We start from the raw sequence: 26,542 nt of genomic DNA, 5'->3' as shown, positions 1-26,542 counted from the left end.
CCATGCAGGTGCAGGGCCCAAGGACCTGGGCCATCCTCCATTGCACTCCCGGCCACAGCAGAGAGCTGGACTGGAAGAGGAGCAGCCGGGACAGAATCTGGCACCCCGACCAGGACTAGAACCTGGTGCGCCAGCGCCGCAGGTGGAGGATTAGCCTATTGAGCTGTGGCACCGGCCCATAGTGGCTTTATTTATAGTAGACTAAAACCAGAAAGAACTTAAATGTCCACCAAGAGGAGAATGGATAATCAAATTGATAGTATCCATATAATAAATTATTACTTGGCAATAAAAAAGAATGAATTATTGATATATGCAACAATATGGGTGAAATTTTTAATATTTATTAATTCATTTGAGAGGCAGAGTTACAGAGACAGGGAGAGATAGAGAGAGGTCTTCCATCTGCTGGTTCACTATTCAAATGGCCTCAACAGCCGGAGCCAGGCTGATCCAAAGCAAGGATCCAGGAGCTTCTCCCACGAGGGTACCAGGGCCAAGCACTTGGGTCATCTTTCACTACTTTCCCAGGCCATTAGCAGGGAGCTGGATCAGAGTGGAGCAGCCAGGACTCAAATTGGCATCCACATGGGATGCCGGTGCCACAAAGGCTTAACCTACTATGTCACAGCGCCGGCCCCAACATGGATGAATTTCAAAACAATTATCCTAAATGAAAGAAATCTAATACTTACCCTACAAATGAGCACATTCTATGAGTCTATTAATATAAAATTTTTATTTATTTATTTATTTTTTATTTTTGACAGGCAGAGTGGACAGTGAGAGAGAGAGAGAGAGAGAAAGGTCTTCCTTTTGCCATTGGTTCACCCTCCAATGGCCGCCGCAGCTGGCGCGCTGCGGCTGGCGCATTGCGCTGATCCAAAGGCAGGAGCCAGGTGCTTCTCCTGGTCTCCCATGCAGGTGCAGGGCCCAAGCACTTGGGCCATCCTCCACTGCACTCCTGGGCCATAGCAGAGAGCTGGCCTGGAAGAGGGGCAACCGGCTAGAATCCAGCGCCCCAACCGGGACTAGAATCCGGTGTGCCGGCGCCGCAAGGCAGAGGATTAGCCTAGTGAGCCGCGGCGCCGGCCGTATTAATATAAAATTTTATAAGATGCAAACTACTAGACCAGCGCTGTGGTGTAGTAGGCTATACCTACGCCTACAACACTGGCATCCCATATGGGCGCCAGTTCGTGTCCTGGTTGCTCCTCCTCCAACCCAGCTCTCTGCTTATGGTCTGGAAAAGCAGGAAAGATGGTCCAGGTGCCTGGGCCCCTAAACCCGCATGGGAGTCCTAGAAAAAGCTCCTGGCTCCTGGCTTTGGATAGGTTTAGCTCCGACCATTGTGGCCATTTGGGGAGTGAACCAGTGGATGGAAGACCTTTCTCTCTGTCTCTCCCTCTCTCTTGACCACAATGCTGGTTACACTGGTATACACATTATGTCAAAATTTTAACAGATTTTAAATATAGTTGTATCTTGATATCCATAAGGGATTGGTTCTAGGATCTCTCACAGATACCAAAATCTGCAGATGTTGAGATAAAATGGTGTGATATTTGCATATAACCCACGCACAACCTCCTTTGTCCTCTCTAAATGACTTGTAATATCAGATACAATGTAAAGCCACATAAGTAATTGTTATACCACATCGTTTAGGGAATAATGAGAAAGGGAAAAACGTCTATATGCATTCAGTAGAGACAAATCTTTTTCTATTTTCAATGCCCAGTTGGTTGAATCCACAGATGTAGAACCCACGGATACAAAGGGCTAGCTGTATATGTAGCTTATCCTATGTCAATAGTACCTCAACAAAGCTGCTGTAAAAATAAAATAAAAGCACTGTTAACTCAAGCATGTTAACTGCTAGGGTTTTATAGGTCAGAAAATAATTGTACATAAAAGCTACATTGTTAATTACTGAAAAAATAATAATAGGGGAGGGACAGGGGTATTAGAAGAAATGATATTGGCCAGCAGTTGTTAACTGTTTAAGTTAGGAAATAGATACACAGGGATTCGTTACAACATTCTCTTTATGTTTGAAATTTAGCACTAAAAAGTTTTTTAAAAAATTCTTCAAACACCTCAATTTAAAGACTTACATTCCACCAGTGCCGCGGCTCACTAGGCTAATCCTCCACCTTGCGGCGCCGGCACACCGGGTTCTAGTCCCGGTCGGGGCGCCGGTTCTGTCCCGGTTGCCCCTCTTCCCTCTGCTGTGGCCAGGGAGTGCAGTGGAGGATGGCCCAAGTCCTTGGGCCCTGCACCCCATGGGAGACCAGGATAAGTACCGGCTCCTGCCATCGGATCAGCGCGGTGCGCCGGCCGCAGCGCGCCGGCCGGGCGGCCATTGGAGGGTGAACCAACGGCAAAGGAAGACCTTTCTCTCTGTCTCTCTCACTGTCCACTCTGCCTGTCAAAAAAAAAAAAAAAAAAAAGTGAAAAAATAAAAAAAAAAGACTTACATTCCTTCAAGGCTTCCTATTTTACTTAACTCCTCATCAGTCCTATAAAGCTTTGAAATATCTGGGTCCTACCTATTTCCAAGTACATTGAGCCAACACTGTTCACTAATCTATAGGTATAGTAAGTATCTATCATTCTTAGAACACACTAAGGATTATCTTGATTTAGAGTCTCTGTCTTTATAGTTCCTTCCATCTGAAATTCTTCCCGCATCTCTTCATGTGGCTGGTTCATTTTCCATCTTTAGTTTCAGAGTTTGTCACCTCCAGAGAAGCACCTTCTCATGACCCTTACCTAAGTTCCTCTATTGCTATCTACCAGAGTACACTATTTGATTCTCTTCCTAATATATCACAACTTAAAATGTTTTACGTTTATTGTCTATGCAAACCTTCCTAAACTGTGTGACAGCAGAACCTTGTTTCTCATGAACAATTATATGTATGCTTATATTTAGCAAGTAGCTATATCCCTAGAAATTGAACATCTATAATCCAAAATCTGAAACATTCTATAACCCGAAAACTTTGAGTGCCATGATGCTACAAGTAGAAAATTCCACACCATGAGACTTTGCTTCATACACAGAACTATTAACAGTACTGTATAGGGGCTGGTGCTGTGGTGCACCAGGTTAATCCTCTGCTTGCAGTGCCGCTATCCCATATGGGCACCCAGTTTGTGTCCAGCTCTCTGCTGTGGCCAGGGAAAGCAGTGAAAGATGGCCCAAGTGCTTGGGCCCCTGCACCCGCGTGGGAGACCCAGAAGAAGCTCCTGGCTTCAGACTGGCTCAGCTCTGGTTGTTGCAGCCATTTTGGAAGTAAACCAGCAGATGCAAGACCTCTTTCTCTGTCTCTCCCTCTCGCTGTCTGTAACTACCTCTCAAATAAATAAATAAAATCTTTTTAAAAAAAGTACTGTATAAATTACATTCAGTTAAGTGTATTAAGTATATACAAAACATATATTAATTTCATGTATACACTGGAGTCCTATCCCCAAGATATCTCATTATATATGCAAATATTGCAAAATCCAGGAAAAAAATCCAAAAGCTGAAACAATTCTTGTCCCAAGCATTTTGAATAAGGGATACCCTATACCTGGCACACAATCAGTACCCAAAATCTGTTGAATGTTAAACTAATAATCCAATATTGGGCACCACCCTGTTGTTGAATGTTAGGTTTTACAGGACATATGCTGTTTGCCAGATGTCAGGCAACAAATGTACACATGTGGAGGCCGGCACTATGGCACAGCGGGTTAACATCCTTGCCTGCATCCCATATGGGTGCCAATTCGAGACTGGCTGTTCCACTTCCCATCCAGCTCTCTGCTATGGCATGGGAAAGCAGTAGAAGATGGCCCAAGTGCTTGGGCCCCTGCACCCATGTGGGAGATCCAGAAGAAGATCCTGGCTCCTGGCTTCAGATCAGCACAGCTCCAGCCATTGAGGCCAATTGGGGAGCGACCCATCGGATGGAAGACCTCTCTCTCTCTCTGCCTCTCCTCTCTCTGTGTAACTCTGACTTTCAAATAAATAAATCAGTCTTAAAACAAACAAACACATGTGAAGTGAGATGTGGTGTAATAAGAAGAAAATGGAGAGCAGAATTTTTAAAACTGCTTCCAAAGGCATCAGAATAGGGAAAAAACAAACAAACAAACAAACAAAAAAAAAACAGACTATTCTGCTCCATACAGAGAATCTGCTTATAAACAGAGTTGTGATAGTGTGTTCTCTAGATAAAGATGTATAAAGGGTCCCCCAGGGACTGAAGCTGAAACTTATCACAATTAACATTTTCAGAAATTATCTAGAGAAACAACCATCTAGTGAATCCCTCTCAGTTTGCTGATAGCTCTACAGCAACAAAGTATGCTGGTGCAGCCTCAAGCTGACAAAAGTCAGGTAATGCAGTAATAGAAAAACAGTTTGAACTGTAATTATCCAATGATGAGCACAAAGCTACCTGTTACAACACAGGAAAGGGGTTTCAGAGTCTCTTGACCGTATCCTGAATACGGCTACACAGAGGCAACAAGACGCTGCTATTCTGAAAGCTTAGGAAACAGAACATATTATCCTATCCGTGTACAAGCCAAAGTGTATCTGTACCTAGAATAGAATGTGCAGCTGTGGTCATCACAGCACAAAAAAAGGTAAAACAGAGGAGGCGTAGAAAGGTACTAGAAAATACCAAAAGACAGAGGGACTTCTGGGTAAGTACAGATTTAAGAAAATATAAAGGATATTTTAATATGAAACAAAGAGGGTGTGAAATGGTAATTAGACACTTTTGCATTAAACCTCACAAGTTATGAAGCAGTTAGAAATCTAAAAAAACAATGAAATACATATTTTTAAAATTTTAAATCCAGGTTTTAGAATCAGAAAGACAGGGGTTTCTAATTCTAGTCCCAGTTGGCTTAGCTATGTGACCATGGGCAAGTTACACACACAGTATATATTCAATACACAGCAGCTATTGTTTTTATTCGAAACCAACAAAAACTAAGTTTATTATGCAATCCACTGTACAAATAAAACTCATTATTCAGGTGGGGAGTATAGAATATAAAAATAATTCAAAGGCAGTATAAATTCATAGGTAACATTTCCATGAGAAATTACTAATTTTGGTTAACATGGCTCTAAATTTGGAAGTTGACATTCTCATGCCTTCCCCATAAGCAGCCCCCTCTGGAAGGCTGTAGTAAGTAGAATTCCGCCTTCTTACCAAGACAGCACTAAGGTGAAAAAAAGACGCTCCTGGCCCTCCCAAAGTCTAAGCAAAGGCTTTGAAGGCCATGAAGGCAGCTAAAAGGTATCCACAGTCACACACCAAAAAAGATCACTCAACTTCCAAGCCTTCTTTGTCTCCAGAGGAGCCCAAATACCTAAGAGCAGCTCCAGGATAAACAAGTCTGACCTCAGACTCTGCCATGAAGAAGACAGGAGGCCACAATACACTCATGCCCAAGCCAGCGAGCATTAGACCAAACAGGCTGTGAAGAAGCTCCACGACGTGAAGCGGCTTAACTCAACACCTTGATCAGGCCTGATGGACAGAAGGCACATGTTCAACTGGCTCCTGACTATGACATTTTGGATACTGCCAACAAAATTTGGATCATCTAAACTAAACCCAGATGGGTGCATTTTTTCACCATTAAAAAAAAAAAAAAAAAAAAAAAACAATTAAGACACTTACATTGGCCGGCGCCGTGGCTCAATAGGCTAATCCTCCACCTTGCGGCGCCGGCACACCGGGTTCGAGTCCCGGTTGGGGCGCCGGATTCTGTCCCGGTTGCCCCTCTTCCAGGCCAGCTCTCTGCTATGGCCAGGGAGTGCAGTGGAGGATGGCCCAGGTGCTTGGGCCCTGCACCCCATGGGAGACCAGGAAAAGCACCTGGCTCCTGGCTCCTGGCTCCTGCCAGGATCAGCGCGGTGCGCCGGCTGCAGCGGCGGCCATTGGAGGGTGAACCAACGGCAAAAAGGAAGACCTTTCTCTCTCTGTCTCTCTCTCTCACTGTCCACTCTGCCTGTCAAAAAAAAAAAAAAAAAAAAGACACTTACATTCCCTAAGAGAGCCCCTGGATGTCCCAGCTCTAGTTCCTGACTCCAACTTCCCAGCAGTGAGACCCTGGCAGGTGCTGTTGATGGTTTAAGTCACCGAGTTTCTGCCACCCATGTGGGAGACCCAGATGACTTTCCAGCTCCTAGCCCCAGTCCCACCCCAGACACAGCCACTGCGGGCACTTAGGGAATAAGCCAGCAGCTGGGAGCTCTGCCTCTCAAATAAGTTTTAAAAAAAATTAGGGAACCAGTATTGTGTTGTACTGGGTTAAGCTGCCAGCTGTAACACTGGCATCCCATGTGAGTACCAGTTCAAGTCCAGGCTGCTCCACTCCAGATCCAACTCCCTGCTAATGTTCCTTGGGAAAGCAATGGAAGATGGCTCCTGCCACACATGTGGGAGACCCAGATGGAGTTCTAGGCTCCTGGCTTTGGCTATGAACCAGTGAATGGAAGACCGATATCTCTCTCTCCTCTTCTCTCCTCTCCCTCTCTCTCTGTAACTCTGCCTTTCAAATAAAGAAATAATCTTTTTAAAAAATTAGAATTATGGACTAAATATGTCTGACCAAATATGTCATTCCTCAATTTATTTATTTATTTATTTTTGACAAGCAGAGTTAGTGAGATTGAGAGACAGACAGAGACAGACAGAGAGAGACAGAGAGAGAGAGAGAGAGAGAGAGAGGGAGGGAGAGAAAGATCTTCCTTTCTGTTGGTTCACCCCCCTAATGGGCGCTATGGCCGGCACACTGCCGAAGCCAGGAGCCAGGTGTTTCCTCCCAGTCTCCTGTGCCCGTGCAGGGCCCAAGCACTTGGCCCATCCTCCACTGCCTTCCTGGGCCACAGCAGAGAGCTGGACTGGAAGAGGAGCAACCGGGATAGAATCTGGCACCCCAACCAGGACTAGAACCTGGGGTGCTGGCGCTACAGGCGGAAGATTAGCCAAGTGAGCCGCGGTGCTGGCCATTCCTCAATTTATGATAAAAATTAACATTTATTGAACACTAGACTAATGATATTGAATACTTCCAATATTCCCTTAAAATATACTCTGTATTTTACAGTAAAATGAGATAGGTCTTCATTTTACAGATGAGAAAACTGAGAGTAAGAGAGGTTGTTCTGTTAACCCAGATGGACTGACTCCATCTATGTTTAAATCTATGTTTTAAAAAAAAATTTTAAGATGTACTTTATTTATTTGAAAGGCACAGCAACACAGAAAAAAAGGAGAGATAGAGAGAAAGATCTCTCATCTGCTGGTTCACTCCCCAAATTGCCACAACAGCCATAGCTAAACCAGGCTAAAGCCAGGAACTCCATCCTGGTCTCCCATGTAGGTGGCAGGGGCCCAAGTATTTGGGCCATCTTCCACTTCCTTCCCAGGCAGATTAGCAGGAAGTTTTATTTTTAAAGAGGAAGTTGAATCAGAAGCAAGGTAGCCCTGACTCCAATCAGCATTCTGATATGGGATGCCAGTGTAGCAAGTGGCAGCTTGACTCACTGTACCATAATACCAGCCCCTGAAAATTTTTAAAAAATTTATTTGGCAGGCAGAGAGAGAAACAGTTTTCCTCTGCTGGTTCACTCCTTAAATGTTCACTTAGGCCAGAAGCTGGGCAGGCCAAAGGTGGGAAGCAGGAGCTCAATCCAGGTCTCCCATGTAGATGGAAGGGACTCAAATACTTCAGACCTTACTTGCTGCCTCCCAGGATACACATTAGCAGGAAGCTAATATCACAGCAGAGCCAGGATTCAAACCCAGGCACTCCAATATGGGACGTAGGCATCCCAAGCAGCATCTTAACCACTGGGCCAAACACCTGCCCCTAGAATCTATACTCTTAACCATGAAGCAGTGCTGCCTCCTATTCTGCAAGCAATGTAGACTGGGGCCAACATTGTGGCACAGTAGGTTAGTCACTGCTTGTAATGCCAGCATCCCGTATCAGAGTGCCAGTTCAAGTCCTGGCTGCTCCACTTCTGATCCAGCACCCTGCTAATGCACCTGGGAAAGAAGCAGATGATGGTCCAAGTGTTTGGGCCCCTATCACCCATGTTGGAGACCCTAATGGAGTTCCTGACTCCTGGCTTCAGCCTGGCCCAGTCCTAGCTGTTGTGGCAGTATGGGGAGTGAAGCAGTGGGTGGAAGACCTCTCTCTCTGTAACTCTGCCTCACAAATAAAAAATCTTAAAAAAAAAAAAAAAGAAAGAAAGAAAGAAAGAAAATCATTATCTCTATCTCTCCCCCTTCCCCTCATCATTCTGACTTTTGAATAAATCTTTAAAAAAAAATATTGATTGGTGGATATGTGAGAATGAAGTGGGTGATAAAAGCGTAATAAGTGTTCAAAAATGGTGCCTAAAGAAGCCAACTCTGCTAAAGTTGTGGGCAGTCTGCTGGATCTAGCATGGCCTCAAGAATGAACACTAAAATAACAAGAACTGGGACAGACACTTGGCTCAGCAGTCAAGTCGCCACTTGGGATGTCAGCATCCCATATCGAAGTCTATGGTTTGGTGCCAGTGTTGTGGTATAGCAGGTAAAGCTGCTGCCTGAGGTGCTGGCATCCCATATGGGTAATGGTTCGAGTCCCAGCGGCTCCACTTCTGATCCAGCTCCTGCTAATGTGCTTGGGAAAGCAATGGAAGATGGCCACAGTGTTTGGGCCCCTGCAACCCACGTAGACTTGGAAAAAGCCCCTGGCTTCAGCCTAGCCCAGTCCTGGGTCAGTGTGGCCATCTCAGGAGTGAACCAGCAGATGGAAGATCTCTCTAACTCTGCCTTCCAAATAAAATAAATCTTTTTAAAAAGTCTTCATTTTGAGACCGAGCTCCTCCACTTACGATCCAGCTTGCTGATAACGCACATCCTGGGAAGCAGTGGATAACGGCTCAAGTACTGGAGTCCCTGCTACCCATGTGGGAGAACTGGACTGACTTCTGGGCTCCTGGCTCTGGCCTAACCTGGCCTGGCTGATGTGGGCATTTGTGAAGTGAATCAGCTAAAAAAATAACAAGAACTGATTAAGGAAAGTGTGAAAAACCTAACATAAGCCTAACAATTCCTATCAATGGTCTTAACAGTGCAGATAAAGAAGAAAACGTTATCAAAATAACTGGTGGGATAATGGATCACTCTTATTCTCTATTTCATATTATCTAAATTGCATGATTTTTGTTACTTTATTTCTATTTAGTTTTTAAAGATGTATTTATTTATTTGATGGTCAGAGTCACAGAGAGAGGCAGAGTCAGAGAGAGAGAACTTCTAACCGCTGGTTCATGCCCCAAATGGTCGTAACAGCCAGGGCTGAGCCAAGTCAAAGCCAGGAGCTAGGAGTTTTATCTGGGTCTTCCACACGAGTGGGCAGGGACCCAAACACTTGGACCTCTTCCGCTGCTTTTCCCAGGCCACTAGCAAGAATTTGGATCAGAAGTGGAGCAGCCAGAACACAAACTGGTGCCCATATGGGATGCTGGCACAGCAGGTGGCAACTTTAACCACTCTGCTACAACACTGGCCCCTGATTTTTTTATGTTTTCATAAAAAATACTCATTATTTTCATAATGAGTATTAGTATAAGGCAGAAACAAAAATCTGAAGAAACTTTCACTCTTCATTCTTTTTTGATTGCATGATTTGTTGTAATAAGCATGTACTACTTTTTCAATTTCAAGGAGTTGTTTTTTTTTTTAAGATTTTATTAATTTATTTGAGAGGTAGAGTTACAGACAGTGAGAGGGAGAGACAGAGAGAAAGGTCTTCCTTCTGCTGGTTCACTCCCCAGATGGCTGCAACAGCTGGAGCTACACCGATCCAAAGCCAGGAGCCAGATGCTTCTTCCCAGTTTCCCATGCGGGTACAGGGGCCCAAGCACGTGGGCCATCTTCTGCTTTCCCAGGCCATAGCAGAGAGTTGGACTGGAAGAGGGGCAGCCGGGACTAGAACCAGTGCCCATATGGGATGCTGGGGCTGCAGGAGAAAGATTAACCTACTACGCCAGCCCTCGAGGAGTTTTTAAATAAATAAATGTAGGATATGAGAAAAGGGAAATGTTACATGTAAATACCAAAGCAAGAAAAAAAAAATGACATGATACAAGAATAAGCAAATGGGACTTGCAGTTTGTTGCAGAGAATTCTAGACATGCATCAAATGACATACACATACATCAACATGGATAAATCTTAAAAATGTTATGTTGGGGGCTGGTATTGTGGTGCAGTGGGTCAAGCCACCACCTGTGATGGCTGCATCCCACTAGTTCAAGTCCCAGCTGCTCTGCTTCTAATCTAGCTTCCTGTTAATGGACCTGGGAAAGCAATGGATAATGGTCCGAGTGCTTGGGTCCATGTTACCCATGTGGGAGACCTAGAGGGAATTCCAGACTCCTGGCTTCAGCCTGGCTCAGCCCTTGCTATTCTGTCCATCCAGGGAGTGAACCGGCAGATGGAAGAGCTCTCTCTGTCTCTTCTTCTGTGTAACTCTGACTTTCAAATAAACAAATAAATCTTAAAAAAAACAAAAAAAAAAAAAAAAAAAACAAAACACAGTGCTTTTGGGATGCTCACATCCCCATCCCATAAAGGAGTCCTTGGGTTCAAGTCCCACCACTGCTTCCAATTTTAGCTTCCTGATTTTGCACATCCTGGGAGGCAGCACATGACTACCCAAATACTTGTGAGTACTTGTGTCCCTGTCACCCATGTGAGAGACCTGCACTGAGTTTTGAGCTGACTTTAGCATGGCCCAGCTCCAGCTGTTGTGGGCATATGGGCAGCGTATCAGCAGATGGATGACATCTCTCGGTTTCTCTCTCTCTACCTTTCAAATAACTAAAACAAGATAAAAATTTCCTTAGGGCACAGGCATCTGGCTTAACAGTTAAGATGCTGGTTAAGATGCCCAAGTTCCACATCACAGTACCTGGGTTTGATTCACAGTTCTAGCTCATGACTTGTTTTCTGCTAAAACAGACCCTGGAAGGCAGTGGTAATGGCTCAAGTATCTGGGTTCCTGCTGCCCACATGGGAGACCTGGATTGCACTCCTAGCTCCCAGCTTCCATGTGACCCAGTTCCAGCTCTTGCAGAAGTATGCCAGAACGGGAGTTCTCTCTTTACCTCTCAAAAAAGAAAACAAAAAAGAGCAACTGCCAAACATTGGTCTTTTTTTTTTTTTTTTTTTTTTTAAGATCTATTTATTTATTTGAAAGAGAGAGGAGAAAGAGACAGAGAGAGATACTGAGAGCTCTCCCATCTGCTGGTTCTTTCCCCAGATGGCTGAAATGGCTAGTGTCATGCCAGGCTAAAGCCAGTAGCCTAGAACTCCATCCAGATTTTATGGGTGCAGGGGCCCAAGTACTTGGCCATCTTCCACTGCTTTCCCAGGTGCATTAGCAGGGAGCTGGATTGGAAGAGGATCAGCTGGAACTCAAACTGTTGTTCATATGGGATACCAGTGTCACATACAGTGGTTTAACCCGTTGCACCACAATGCCAATCCTGCAAAATCAGTTTTACACTTCTCATAATACCAACCTTTGATATAGGAAATATTTTCTTTTAAAGATCATCAATATTCTACAAAAGGAAATTTATTTAGATCGCAATTGTGAATGGAAGGGAACATCAATGGGCATGACCTACACAGCTAAATAAAATTTCTCAAGACCCTATTGAGACAGTGTTTTAAACTTGAATACTTGCTAGAACAATGGTATAATCATGAAGAAAAAAAGTTCAAATTCTAAATACTTGAAAGTAAAAGAATTACTCGTTACATTACTATGGTGAATACAAAGTTTAAATTTCACTTAAATTGAAACTGAATTGAACCATTGCTTTTCAAAAGGGTTTCTTTTCTAAAATCTGGAAACTTGGGGCTGGCACTGTGGCATAGCTGGTAAAGCCACTGCCTAGAGTGCCAGCATCCCATATGGGTGCTAGTTCAAGCCCCGCTGCTCCTCTGCCAATCCAGCTCTCTGTTGTGGCCGGAGAAAGCAGTGGAAGATGGCCCAGGTACTTGGGCCCCTGCACCCATGTGGGAAGACCCAGAGGAAGCTCCTGGTTCCTGGCTTGGAATCGGAGCAACTCTGGCCGTGACAGCCAATTGGAGAGTGAACCAACAGATGGAAGACCTCTCTCTGGCTCTCCTTCTCTCTGTAACTCTTTCAAATAAAAAATAAATAAAATCAGGAAACTTAATTTTAACTAGAATTAATCTTACAACTAAGAGTTTATCTCAGGGCCAGTGCTGTGGCATAGTGGGTAAAGCTGTCACCTGTAGTGCCAGCATCCCATATGGGCACCGATTCAAATCCTGGTTGTTCCACTTCCAATCCAGCTCTCTGCTATGGCCTGGGAAAGCAGAAGATGGCCCAAGTGCTTGGGCCCCTGCACTCACATGGGAGGCCCAGAAGAAGATCCTGGTTCCTGGTTTCGGATCGCAGCAGCTCTGCCACTGCAGCCAATTAGAGATTGAACCACTGGATAGAAAACCTCTCTCTCTTTGCCTCTCCTCTCTGTGTAACTCTGAATTTCAAATAAATAAATAAATCTTAAAAAAAAAAAGGGGATATCTCAGACTTTTCCATGTCTTACCAGCAAAGACAGAGCTTGAAAAGAAATATCACAGGCAAAGTTTAATTAATTGCCTTGCCCATCAATTCCAAACTGTTTATTTTTATTAGTCTGTGGAAATCATGATGAAAAGCAAATTTTCTGAGATACTTCTATATCTGCACATTATTTCCTCTGTAGGCATTCAACAATTCTTGTTGCTATTCTTCTCTTTTCTAATTCAATTCTGTTTGGTTTCTAAGTTAAGAAGTGTGTTTCATTTGCATAAATGGTAACTATTCTGAGATACTATTCATAACTATACATTTGAATTCTCTAGAATACCATTCATAACTTCAAATAGAATAGAAAAAAACATTCATTCAGCTTCACCTTAATGGTGATTAAGACATGAATGATTATATTATATTGTAGAGGGCTGGCCAAAGAGAATGATGTCCCCAATTGTTACTACTACTTTGTCATTAATTTATGAATGCCCAAAGAAACCAAGGACCACTGCCTTGACCAATCTCCCTAACACAAACAATACAGAACTTAGAAAAGCATGCCCTCTAGCTAAAAAAATTTTTTTTAGAATTATAAAGTATCTATGCAGAATCACCAAAAGATAAATCTTGGGGCCGGTGCTGTGGCATAGCAGGCAATGCTGCCACCTGCGACACCAGCATCACATATGGGCACCGGTTTGAGTTCCAGCTACTCCACTTCCAATCCAGCTCCTGGCTAATGCTCCTGGGAAACCAGCAAAAGATGGCCCAAGTCCTCCCTCCCTCCCTCCCTCCCTCCCTCCCTCCCTCCCTCCCTCCCTCCCTCCCTCCCTCCCTCCCTCCCTCCCTCCCTCCCTCTCTCTCTCTCTCTCTCTCTCTCTCTCTCTTTCTTTCTTTCTTTCTTTCTTTCTCTGTGTCTCCATCTCTCCTGTAACCCTGCCTTTCAAATAAATATTGGTCCAAGTACTTGAGCCCCTGTACCCATGTGGGAGACCAGAAAGAAGCTCTTGGCTCCCGGCTTTGAATCAGCACAGCTCCAGCTGTTGCAGCCATGGGGGGTGGGGGGGTGGGGGGTGAATCAACGGATGGAAGACCTCTCTCTCTGCCTCTGCCTCTCTGTAACTCTGCCTTTCAAATAATAAATAAATTTTTTTAAAAATAAAAAATAAGGGATGGTGCTGTGGCACAGTGGGTTAACACCCTGGTCTGAAGTGCCAGCATCCCATATGGGCACCGGCTGCTCTACTTCCGATCCAGCTCTCTGCTAAGTCCTTGGGCTCCTGCGCCCGCGTGGGAGACCCAGAGGAAGCTCCTGGCTCCTGGCTTCAGATCAGCACAGCTCCAGCCATTGTGGCCAATTGGGGAGTGAAGCAGTGGACAGAAGACCTCTCTCTCTCTCTCTCTCTGCCTCTCCTCTCTCTGTGTAACTCTGACTTTCAAATAAATAAATCTTTTAAAAAATAAAATAAATAAAAATAAAAATAAAATAAATTAATTGTGATCTTTAAAAAACAAAGTTAAATCTCAGCCACGAAGCTCAAGAAGCAGGGTAGGCAATTGGCACGCAGCTTTAAAGTCACTCAGGATGTCCATATCCTATATCAGAAGGTCTGGTTTTGAGTCCTGCCCCGCTCTGCTTCCAATCCCAGCTTCCTGTTAATGTATACCTTGAGAAGGAAGCAGGTGAGAGCTCAAGTACCTGGGTCCCTACCACCCACATAGGGGACCTGGATTGAGTTCCTGGCTCCTGGCTTCAGATCAACCCAGCCCCAGCTGTTGCAGGCATTTGGGGAGTAAACCAGTGGATAAAAGACCTCTATCTGTCTGTCTGTCTCTGTCTTTAAAATAAAATGAGAATAATTAGGGGTTGGAAAAAAAAGCAAAGCTGGCTATTCTTTAGGTATTAAACTTTTCAACTATAAAGTTTTCTGAGAAACAGACTTTCATGCTAGTTAGTAATATTCTAGTAGTTCTTTACTCAATCTAAATCAGTGATAGAAATTGAATTTACATAGATCTGTATAAATAATTCAGCTATCTGTACTGCTCTAATATATTTTAAATGAATAAAATAAAATTTGAACAGAATAAAAATAATAGGGCTATTTTTAAGTTGTCAGCTCCCAATTTCCCTCATTCTCTTTTCTTATTCAAAGCAAGAGACAAGAAACTGTATAACCAGAAACAAGGAATAAAAGCAGAACAGGGCCGGCGCCACGGCTCACTAGGCTAATCCTCCGCCTTGCGGCGCCAGCACACCGGGTTCTAGTCCCGGTCGGGGCGCCGGATTCTGTCCCGGTTGCCCCTCTTCCAGGCCAGCTCTCTGCTGTGGCCCAGGAGTACAGTGGAGGATGGCCCAAATATTTGGGCCCTGCACCCCATGGGAGACCAGGATAAGTACCTGGCTCCTGCCATCGGATCAGCGCGGTGCACCGGCCGCAGTGCGCCAGCCTCGGCAGCCATTGGAGGGTGAACCAACAGCAAAGGAAGACCTTTCTCTCTGTCTCTCTCTCTCACTGTCCACTCTGCCTGTCAAAAAAAAAAAAAAGCAGAACAGTACCTGAGAACATCTACACTCACTTCCTTCTCCTACTCCACTTCCCCTACTCCTGTTAATTCAGTGCCCCCAAGGGTGCATGTGACAATGTCTAGAGCCATTTTTAGTTACCACAACTGAGGTGGGAGGAGGAGGCCACTGGCATCTGGAGGTAGAAACCAGAATTGTGCTTAAATATTCCTAGTCTTAGAGCAGGCACTGAGGTGCAACAGTAAAGCCTCTGCTTGGGACACGCACATCCTCTATCTGAGTGCCTGGGTCTGGGTCCCAGCTCTGCTCTCTGTTCCGGCTTCTTGCTAATGCATACCCCGGGAGGCAGTAGGTGATGGTGCAAGTACTTGAGTCCCTGTGACCCACTTAAGACACACACTCTCTGTCACTCTTTCAAATAAATAATATTTAAGACAATAATAATAAAGGACTAGTGCTGTGGTATAGTGGGTAAAGCCACTGCCTGCAGTGCTGGCATCCCCTTTGGGCGCCCATTCAAGTCCTGGCTGCTCCTCTTCCGATCTAGCTCCCTGCAAATGTGCCTGGGAAAGCAGCAGAAGATGGCCCAAGTACTTGGGCCCCTGCATTCACATGGGAGACCCAGAAGAAGCTCCTGGCTCCTGGCTTCAGATCAGCCCACTTCAGCCATTGCAGCCATTTGGCAAGTGAACCAGCAGACAGATTTCTCTCTACTTCTGCCTTTCAAATAAATAAATAAATAAATATTTTTTAAAAATAAATAATAAACTATGGCACATCAATTATGTGCCATGTACTATACTATGTGTTGTAAACCCTTCAGATTACAACTTTCCCCTCTTTCTCTGGCCTGCCATCCTCACAAATCCCCAAGAATTCTGCATTTCTATCTATTCCTAAGTTAGCAGTTGCCACCCTAATCAATCTTAGTAAGATCACCACTTAAGTAGTAAACAAAACTTTTAGTTTAATACTTTGTGCATCTAATTCTGCCTAGGTAAGAAAGTGAAGGTGCTGATACTGACAGAGCTGCCAACAATGAACTAAGAGTACAGATGTGGGCCCAGCACTGTGGCGCAGCAGGTAAAGCTGCCACCTCCAGTGCTGGCCTCCCATATAAGCACCAGTTCATGTACTGGCTGCTCCACTTCGATCCAGCTCTCTGTTATGGCCTGGGAAAGCAGTAGAAGATGGCCCAAGTCCTTAGGCCCCTGTACTCATGTGGGAGACCTGGAGGAAGCTCCTGGCTCAGTCCTTCGGATCAGCACAGCTCCGACCATTGCGGCCAACTGGGGAGTAAACCAGAGGATGGAAGACACTCTCTCTCTGCTTCTCCTTCTTTCTCTGTGTAACTTTGACTTTCAAATAAATAATCTTTAAAAAAAAATATAGAGATCTGCCAACTGTTAGATGTGTTGCTATTTTCTTAAAGACTTATTTATTTGTTTATTTATTTATTTATTTGGGAGCCACTGTTGTACAGCAACAAGTTAAGCTGCTGCCTGCAATGTAAGTATCCCATATTATCCCATATGACTGATGGTTCAAGTTCTGGCTGCTCCATTTCCAATCTAGTTCCCTGTTAACACAACTAGGAAAGCAGAAGATGGCCCAAGTGTTTAGACCACTACCACCCACAGGTGGGAGACCTGGATGGAATTCCAGGATCCTGGTTTCAGCTGGACCCACCATCTTGGAAATGAACCAGTGGATTGAACATCTCTCTCTTTCTCTGTCATTCTGCCTTTCAAATAAACAAATCTTTAAAAAAAAAAAAAAAAAGTAAATAAGGTGCAGGTGCTGTCGTGTAGTAGACTATGCCTCTGCTTGCAGCACCGGCATCCCATATGGGCTCCAGTTTGTGTCCCAGTTGCTCTTCTTCCTACCCAGCTCCCTGCTAATGGCCTGGGAAAGCAGCAGAAGATGGCCCAAGTGCTTGGGTCCCTTCACATGCATGGGTGACCCAGAAGAAGTTCTTGGATCCTGGCTTCAGATCAGCCTAGCTCCAGCTGTTGCAGCCATTTAGGGGTGAACCAGAGGACAGAAGACCTTTCTATCTGTAACTCTCTCAAATAAATAAAACTACTTTTAAAAATTGATTCATGCATTTGAAAGGTAGAGTGACAGAGGAAGAGACAGAGATCTTCCATCTGCTGGTTCACTGCCCAAATACCTGCAACAGCTACGGTGGAGCCAGAAGCCAGAAGCCAGAAGCCAGGAACTCCAGCCAGGTCTCCTGTAAGAGTGACAGGGTCTCAGATACCTGAGCCATCATTTGCTGCCTCCCAGGCACATTAACAGGAAGCTGGATCAGAAGCAGAGTAGCCAGAACTCCAATCAGGCACTTCAATACAGAATGCAGCCATCCCAAGTAGTGGCTTAACCCACTATACCACAATGCCTTTCCTAGATGTGTTGGTATCTTGGAAAAGTATTTTTAGCTTACGAAAATATCTGAGTCCTCTTCTACCATATTCAACTCATGCCAAGAAAAATAGAAAACTAATCAAAACATATTTACGGAACACTTAATATATTATATCAATGGTTTTTTTTTGTTTTTTGTTTTTTGTTTTGACAGAGTTAGACAGCGAGAGAGAGAGACAGAAAGATCTTCCTTCTGTTGGTTCACCCCTCAAATGGCCGCTACAGCCGGCGCTGCGCCAATCCGAAACCAGGAGCCAGGTGCCTCCTCCTGGTCTCCCACGTGGGTGCAGGGCCCAACTACTTGGGCCATCCTCCACTGCCTTCCCGGGCCACAGCAAAGAGCTGGCTTGGAAGAGGAGCAACCGGGACCAGAACCCGGCACCCACATGGGATGCTGGTGCTGCAGGTAGAAGATCAACCAAGTGAGCCACGGCGCCAGCCCCACATTATATCAATGGTTCTTAACACTGGCTGCATATTAACATCAGAACTCCCAGACCAGATATATATATTTTTATGGGAAAATCTGATACAAGACAAGAGTGAGGCCATGGCCTTTAAGTATTACAGAATGCAAAAGAAGCGGGCCTGTGCTGTGGTATAGTGGGTAAAGCCTCCACCTGTAGTGCCAGCATCTTGTATGGGCGCCAATTCCTGACCTGGCTGCTCCACTTCCAATCCAGCTCTCTGCTATGGTCTGGGAAAGCAGTGGAAGGTGATTCAAGCTCTTGGGCCCCTGCACCCATGTAAGACACCCAGAGGAAGCTCCTGGCTTCGAATCAGCCTAGCTCCAGCCAGCCTTTGAGGTCATTTGGGGCGTAGACCAGCAGATAGAAGACCTCTCTATAACTCTGCCTTTCAAAATAAATAAATAAATCTTAAAAAAAAAAAAAAAAAAAAAAAAAAAGAGAGAGAGAGAGAGCCTGTTAGGCATGTTGTTTAAAAAAAAAAGAATGCAAAAGAAATGTAGAATACAGTACTTTCCTCCAAGAACTTACCCAGTCGCAACACGGAAACCTGGAATAGGATGTTAGTCTTATCATAATCCCTTTGCATTATATTGTTAGTGCTTACACAGCAGAACAAACTGGGTAGTCTGGATAAGAAATGTTTCTATTCCTTAGTACAATCATACACCAACTCCACCTCTAACTCCTGATACATTTTCCACGCCCCTTTTATCTACTACAGTGAAGGTGCCATTCTGAGAACTACAGAATGAACTGAGGCCCTCACACCAGGTGCACATATGGTTCCTGAAGGACAGAATTCCTCAAACCCATGCTACTGTGGGGCTTCTTTCAATGAGAAGAAATAATTCTTCATCTTCCAATAATACCAGTCCACTTCACTCTCTATAGGAGGTGTCCAAGGAAAGCTCAGAGTAGCTTTAAAAAAAAAATGCCCCTAGAGACCCTTGGCCATTTAAAGAAACCACTCAGAGCCAGTGCTGTGGTGTATTAGGTTAAGCCTCCACCCACCACGCTGGCATCCCATATGGGCGCTGATTCAGGTCCCTGCTACTCCACTTCCAATCTAGCTCCCTACTAATGCACCCAGGAAGGCAGCAGAAGATGGCCCAAATACTTGGGCTCCTGCCACTCATGTGGCAGACCAGGATGGAGCTCCTGGCTCCTTGCTTTGTCCTGGCCCAGCTCTGGTTGTTGCAGCCAGTTGGAGAGTGAACCAACATATGGGAGATGTTGATCTTTTATTCTCTTTCCCTTCTCTCTCTGATGCTCTGCCTTTCAAATAAATAAATAATTTTTTTAAGATTTTATTTAATTGAAAGACAGTTACAGAGAGAGGTAGAGACAGAGAGAGAGGTCTTTCATCTGCTGGTTCACTCCCCAGATGGCTGCAACAGCCAGAGCTGCACCGATCCGAAGCCAGGAGCCAGGAACTTCTTCTGGGTCTCCCACGTGGGTACAGGGGCTCAAGCACTTGGGCCATCTTCTACTCTTTCCCAGGTCATAGCAGAGAGCTAGATGAGAAGTGGAGCAGCCGGGTCTCGAACCGGCACCTATATGGGATGCTGGCACTTCAGGCCAGGGCGTTAACCCGCTGTGCCAAAGCGACAGCCCCAATAAGTAATTTTTTAAAAATAAAATAAAAATAATCTAAACATTTTAGTAAACTCCATGACGAGGTACAATTTATGGAAGCTTTGTGAATTAAAAATAAAAAAACTTTGACCCAAATCCCATCTAGCGGTAATTATAACATACTTAAGACCACCCTAAAGGGAAAAATCGGCTTTAAACTTGAATCTATAAACATCACTTTATTTTTTTATAGATTTATTTATTTATTTGAAAGTGAGAGTTACACACAAAGAGAGAAGGTGAGGCAGAGAGAGAGAGAGAGTGAGAGAGTGAGAGAGTGAGAGAGTCTTCCATCCGCTGGTTCACTCCCCAATTGGCTGCAACAGCCGAAGCTGTGCCAATCCAAAGCCAGGAGCCAGGAACTTCTGGGTCTCCAACGTGGTTGCAGGGGCCTAAGGACTTGGGCCATCTTCTACTGCTTTCCTAGGCCATAGCAGAGAGCTGGATTGGAAGAGGAGCAGCCAGGACTCAAACCGGTACCCATATGGGATTCCGGCACTGCAGGCAGCAGCTTTACTCACTACACCATAGAACCAGCCCTAATCCTCACTTTATTAGTCTTTCTCTGAATTATATGAAAAAAGGTACAATTCTCTTAATTGCTATAGAAAAAATGATGAGAAATAACCCTGTAGGTTACTATTTAAAAAGAGGCAGAAGGTGCCATTCTAACACCTCAAAGACTAGTAAGGATATTAAAAGATAAATTTTGATATGTAAGGAAAAATGCACATCAGGCACGTTTTAATTAGAACGAGATTTTTAAATGGCAGAAATCAGGGTCAGCACTGTGGCATAGCGGTGCAGCCACTATGCTGGCATCCCATATGGTTCAAGTCCCAGCTGCTCTACTTCTGATCCATCTCTGCTGTGGCCTGAGAAAGCAGTAAAAGATGGCCCAAGTGCTTAGGCCCCTGCACCCCTGTGAGAGACCCAGAAGCTCCTGGCTCCTGGCTTCGAACCAGCTCAACTCCAGCCATTGCGGCCAGTGAACCAAGTGGATGGACGACCTCTCTCTCTCTCTCTCTGCCTCTCTTCTAACTCTGACTTTCAAATAAATAAATAAATCTTTAAAATAAATAAATAAATGGAAGAAATGAAAAAAGATGTCTGTTATGTAGTACTGTTTTTAGTACCCATGACTTCTTTTTAAAGATTTATTTTATTTATTTGAAAGAGTTACAGAAAGAGGTAGAGACAGAGAAGTCTTCCATCCACTGGTTCACTCCCCAGATGGCTGCAATGGCTGGAACTGCGCCAATCTGAAGCCAGAAGCCAGGATCTTCTTCCAGGTCTCCCACACGGGTGCAGGGGCCCAAGCACTTGGGCCATCTTCTACTGCTTTCTCAGGCCATAGCAGAGAGCTGGATCGGAAAAGGAGCAGCCGAGACTAGAACCTAGAACTGGCGCCCGTGGCAGCGCTTCAGGCTAGGGCGTTAACCACTGTGCCACAGCGCTAGCCCCACCCATGACTTTTAAATAAATACTATTTTTCTGGGGCTGGCGCTGTGGCTCAGTATGTTAATCCTCCACCTGTGGTGCCAGCATGCCATATGGGTGCCGAGTTCGAGTTCCAGCTGTTCCACTTTCAACCCAGCTCTCTGCTATGGCCTGGGAAAGCAGTAGAAGATGGCCCACGTCCTTGGGCCCCTGCACCTGCATGGGAGACCCAGAAGAAGCTCCTGGCTCCTGGCTTCAGATAGGCTTAGCTCTGGCCATTGTGGGCATTTGGGGAGTAAACCAGGGGATGGAAGACCTTTCTCTCTGGCTCTCCCTCTCACTGTCTATAACTCTATCTTTCAAGTAAATAAAAATCTTTTGGCCAGCGCTACGGCTCACTAGGCTAATCCTCCACCTGCGGCGCCGGCACCCCGGGTTCTAGTCCCGGTTGGGGCGCTGGATTCTGTCCCGGTTGTTCCTCTTCCAGTCCAGCTCTCTGCTGTGGCCCGGGAAGGCAGTGGAGGATGGCCCAAGTGCTTGGGGCCTGCACCCGCATGGGAGACCAGGAGGAGGCACCTGGCTCCTGGTTTCAGATCGGCGCAGCACCGGCCGTAGCGGCCATTTGAGGGGTGAACCAATGGAAGGAAGACCTTTCTCTCTGTCTGTCTCTCACTGTCTAACTCTGCCTGTCAAAAAAAAAAATAAATCTTTTAAAAAATAAATAAATACTATTTTTCCTTGTAATTGTTCTTATCATCATTTAAGCTTTACCTATAGAAAAGGCTGACGCTATGGTGTGGGAGGTAAAGCCGCCGCCTACAATGCCAGCATCCCATATGGGCGCCAGTTCCAGTCCCAGCTGCTTCACTTCCAATCCAGCTCTCTGCTATGGCCTGGAAAAGCAGTAGAAGATGGCCCAAGTCCTTGAGCGCCTGTGCCCACGTGGGAAACCCAGAAGCTCCTAGCTCCTGGCTTTGGATCGGCCCAGCTCTGGCTGTTGCAGCAATCTGGAGAGTGAACCAGTGGATGGAAGACCTCTCTGTCTCTGCCTTTCAAATAAATAATTAAAAAAAAAAAGTTTTACCTACAGAGGTCCACGATCCCTTAATTTTAATTAAAAAATCCAAAAGACTGTGACAAACTTTCATTATTCATTTGGTGGCAAAACATGACATGAAGTTACTTATAATATTTATTTAGCCCAGTTACTGTGAACATTCAGCAATTTACTACAAACAGTAATGTGCTGCCCAGACCTCTCTCTGGTGTTATAAAATCCATACTATATGTAGTATATTTCCCTTCTAAGCTCCAAAAATATCTAATCTCAGGGGCACATCTGGTCCCAAAAACTAATTTGGGGGAGGGGGCAAGATAGACTAATTAAGACTAAGCCTTCATATAAAGAAAATATAGCTTCTACTGAAAGTGATGGTAGATCTTCATATACAACAAATTCAAAGTCTCAGCAATTCTCTCTCTCTCTCTCTCACTCACTCACATACATACACACACACACACACACACACTCCTGGAAAATAAAGTACTAAAAAAAATTTAACAAATGTCAAAAACTGAAAACCTCATTATATGTTTTTCAAGTGATGGTGACATTTGCATCCTGTATTATCTAAATCAATTCCTCTTGTGTTGAAATCCACCGATGTAAATCACAGCTAAAGGACAGCCAAAGATTGGCCTACTAATCGTGTTGAGAAAAAGAATTACCCATTGATAAATACGCTGCTCAATGAAAATGTTCTAATCTTGCAAAAATTCATCTGAGGGGTTTAGGATTTAAAGTTATTTCATTCTAGAAGCCAATTTCCGAATGTCTAGCGAGTTACAACTGGCTTTTCTGTGAAAGCAGAGCCTTGGACACGGATAGACACGGGGACAGCTCTTACAGATATCTGAACAGGAAGAAGAGTTTCACAGTTCTTTCCTTCCTTCCTCCTCTAGTTGTTGCTTTTCTGGTTTTAGAATTTCAAACAAAGAAATACATATTGGCTCCACTGCTAAGAGACGCCCTCTTTCTCAGCAACTTCCTCTTCCAATTTTCTTCTCCACCATTGACACATGAGAACAATACCCACAGCCAGTCCCACCATTGTGATGAACCAAAAGCTCTGAGGTTTGGAAAAATTAAAGGCTGCAATTTATAGTAACCAATGACCTCCTACCCCAAATCTACAATCTTCACTCATCTAGAACTCAGGTAACAGGAACACGAAGAAAAGAACGTGAAGTTTAATCAGAAGCAGGCTACTGAACATTTCACCCCAAGGAATCCAAAGAAATGTGAACTAAGAAATGGGAAATTCCTCTCATCGCAGGAAAACCCAGCCTTCCTCGGGAGGAGGAAAAAGCCACTGGGCCGGCAGCACCCTGAGTCACAGGTCAAGCCTCTTCACCAACTCGTGGTGAACTTTCCTCTGGAGGCCACGGCCCCGGGATGCCACGGAGCTCCCTGGCGTCCTGGCTCCAGAGTGACTTTTTCAGCTCAGAAATGGACGTGTGCAGACACCACGACCCCGCGCGTGTCTGGGCCAGCCCCCTCCCCCATCTGTGACAAAGCAGACTTCCCTACCGCCGCCTTTTAAGTGAGCAGCGACTTAGTCCTCGCCCTTAACGCTGCTGGCAAGTTCTGCTCTTTACTGGGTGACCCTGGAGAAGAAACTTCACTCCTCTGAAACTCAGTTTCCTATGTGTTAACTTCTCAAAGGTAGCTGCAAAAAACAAGGACCAGAGGCTGGCACGTAGCAGGAAGCCATAAATGTCCCTCCTCTAAACTCTGCTGCCTTCGGGGGCTCCATTCCAATCCCAGCCCCCAAAAGGCCCCAAAGATGCCCTTCTCTTCCCTGATTGTTTGGACAGCCCTACAAAACTGTCCCTCCGGCCGCCTCGCCTCCATGCTGTCAACCACACACACTCGGTCCCTGTCCGGTCCTCCACCTGGCAGGCCAGCGCGCCGGACAAGGAAACTGAGGCTGGGCCTGGGGAAGAACTTGCCCAAGCCCTCGGCCAAGAGCTGCCACCCAACTCTCGTGCGTCCGCTGACAAAACTCTCATTTTACAAACGGGGAAACCGAGGCCCAGAGAAGGAAGTGACTTGCTCAAGATCACACCGACAGAGAGTTGGAGGCAGAGCCGAGTCACGTCGGGGCACTTGCGCGGCCTCTCACACTTGTGGGTCCCTCCAAGTCTCCGAGGGGACTCCGGGTCACCCCCTGAGCTGGGATGGACTAAGACGCCACCCCGCGCTGACCGCTCGCCCGGCCTCCGCCGCAGCAGGAGGCGCGGCACCCTCTCCCCCGGGACCCGGCGCGGCGCGAGAGGGGCGGCCCGGCGGGGGCCCGCGCCTCACCGCGGGGCCCGCCCAAGGGGGACTTGTTGCTCACCTGGCCTCGCGCGGTCGCCCTCAGCGACAAGAAGGGCCGGCCGGCCGCCCCGTCTCCGCACGGGGTGTGGCCCCGCGGACCGCCTCGCGGGCTGCCACACAGCCGGACCCCCCTCAACGCGCTACGCCCCCAGCCGCGCTCGCCCGGCCCGAGTCCGCCATTACGCGATTCCCCGCCCCGGGACGCAGACACACCCCGCCAACCGTCCTGATTGGTTCCCTGCCCCACCCACCGGGCACTTCCAGGCATTCCATTGGCCTGAGTGGAATGCCAGTTAAATAACTACGCAAAAGACGTACCCAAGGGTACTGTCCCGGGAGCTCCACCCGAGCGACTTCCGCAATCAGAGTAAACAGCGGGGCGCAGACCAAGTGAAGTGGGGGTGGAGACTAAGGCAAATCAGCTCCTAAATTCGGAGTAGAAAAATCCCACCCAAGAAAGTCTGAAGTGTGTTAAAAGACGAATTCGTCTCATAAGGGTTCAAAGAAGCTGTATAGTTGGTGGAAGGAAGGGACCAAGCCCGTGAACTTCATGGGATCACCCCTCAAGTTGCAGATAGTTTTGTCCCTTTAGTCTTGAAGCGGGCGGGAAGTAAGTAGGGTGGGGAGAGTGAGTCACAGGTTCCAGTCCGCGCACTGAAGTACCCCACCCGGGGCGAGGGCCCAGTGCCAGGGCTGGGAGCTGGTTGTCAAAGGCCTAGGTCAGAGGAGCTGGAACCCAGTGCAACGAGCAGCTCAGACTCTCGCAACCCATCTGGGTCTCAGTTTGTCCTTCTGTAAAATAGGCGCCTTGTGTCTGCCTCACATCCTGGGCTGGTTGTTGAGAATTCACGCATGAGTGAGCCTGTGGACGTCTTGTCGATCCCCAAAAGGCTGCGGCTGGATAATGTTGTGAGCCCAAAGATCTCCCTTAGTTCTCTACAGCAACCCTGTAAGGCACATGTCCTCATCTTGCAGAAGAGAAAACGGTATTGTCTCCTGGGTATTGCATGATTCACCCAGCCGTGGAGTTCAAACCTGTAGGAAGGGTCTTCAAAAAGGGAGTGGGAGATATGTATTATGAAAAACACTTGGGGCCGACGCTGTGGCCTGGCGGGTTAAGCTGCTGCCTGCAACACCTTCATCCAGTGTGGCCGCTAGTTCCAATCCTGGCTGCTCCACTTTGATCCAGCTCCCTGCTGGCTAACGTGCCTGGGAAAGCAGCAGGAGTTGGTCCAAGCGCTTGGGCCCCTGCACCCACGTGGGAGGCCTAGAAGAAGCTTCTGGCTTCTGGCTTCGGCCTGGCTCATTCCTGGCTGTTGCAACCGTCTGGGGAGAGAACCAGGGGATGGAAGATCTGTCTCTCCCTCTCTGTAACTTTTTATTTGAAAGACAGAGTTACAGAGAGGCAAAGGCAGAGGCAGAGAGAGGTCTTCCATCCGCTGGTTCACACTCCAAATGGCCGCAACGGCCAGAGCTGGGCTGATCCAGATTTTCCATGTGTGTGCAGGGGCCCAAGGACTTGGGCCATCTTCCACTCCCTTCCCAGGCCATAGCAGAGAGCTGGATCAGAAGTGAAGCAGCCGGGTCTCGAACCAGCATCTATATGGGATGACGGCACTGCAGGCAACTGCTATGCCACAGTGCTGGCCCCCTAAATATTTTTTTATAAAAAATATTTATTTTTACTTTATTTTATTTATTTGAAAGGCAGTTACAGAGAGAAGTAGAGAGAGAGAGAGCAAGGTCTTCCATCTGCTCCTGCACTCTCCAAATGGCCGCAACGGCCAAAGCTGAGCCTGAGCCAGGAGCTTCTTCCGGGTCTCCCACATGGGTGCAGGGGCCCAAGGACTTGGGCCGTCCTTTACTGCTTTCCCAGACACATTAGCAGGGAGCTGGATCGGAAGTGGAGCAGCTCCAACGGGCACCGTATGAGATACTGTCTCTGAAGGCCAGGGCCACAACACCAGCCCCTAAATAAAATAAACCTTAAATCTTAAATCTTAAAATAAACAAACAAAA

General features: G+C 46.1%; 1 protein-coding gene across 2 annotated transcripts in view; it reads right to left on the bottom strand.

Annotated features, from left to right (window-relative positions):
* WASF2 (WASP family member 2) overlaps nucleotides 1-24,903 on the bottom strand; it is a 99,204-nt gene extending 74,301 nt beyond the window's left edge. Inside the window, exon 1 of one of the 2 annotated variants that reach the window (XM_089301239.1) lies at nucleotides 24,842-24,903. The gene's annotated coding sequence lies outside the window, so the exon portion shown is untranslated. The other variant, XM_002716090.6, reaches the window with a different exon arrangement.
* Between the last annotated feature and the right edge of the window lie 1,639 nt (nucleotides 24,904-26,542).

Source organism: Oryctolagus cuniculus, chromosome 7, assembly GCF_051225735.1.
Source record: "Oryctolagus cuniculus isolate XC-2025 breed Fujian yellow rabbit chromosome 7, ASM5122573v1, whole genome shotgun sequence".
Taxonomy (NCBI): domain Eukaryota; kingdom Metazoa; phylum Chordata; class Mammalia; order Lagomorpha; family Leporidae; genus Oryctolagus; species Oryctolagus cuniculus.
The sequence above is the reverse complement of the archived record's forward strand: the minus strand, read 5'-3'. Positions and strand labels throughout refer to the sequence as shown.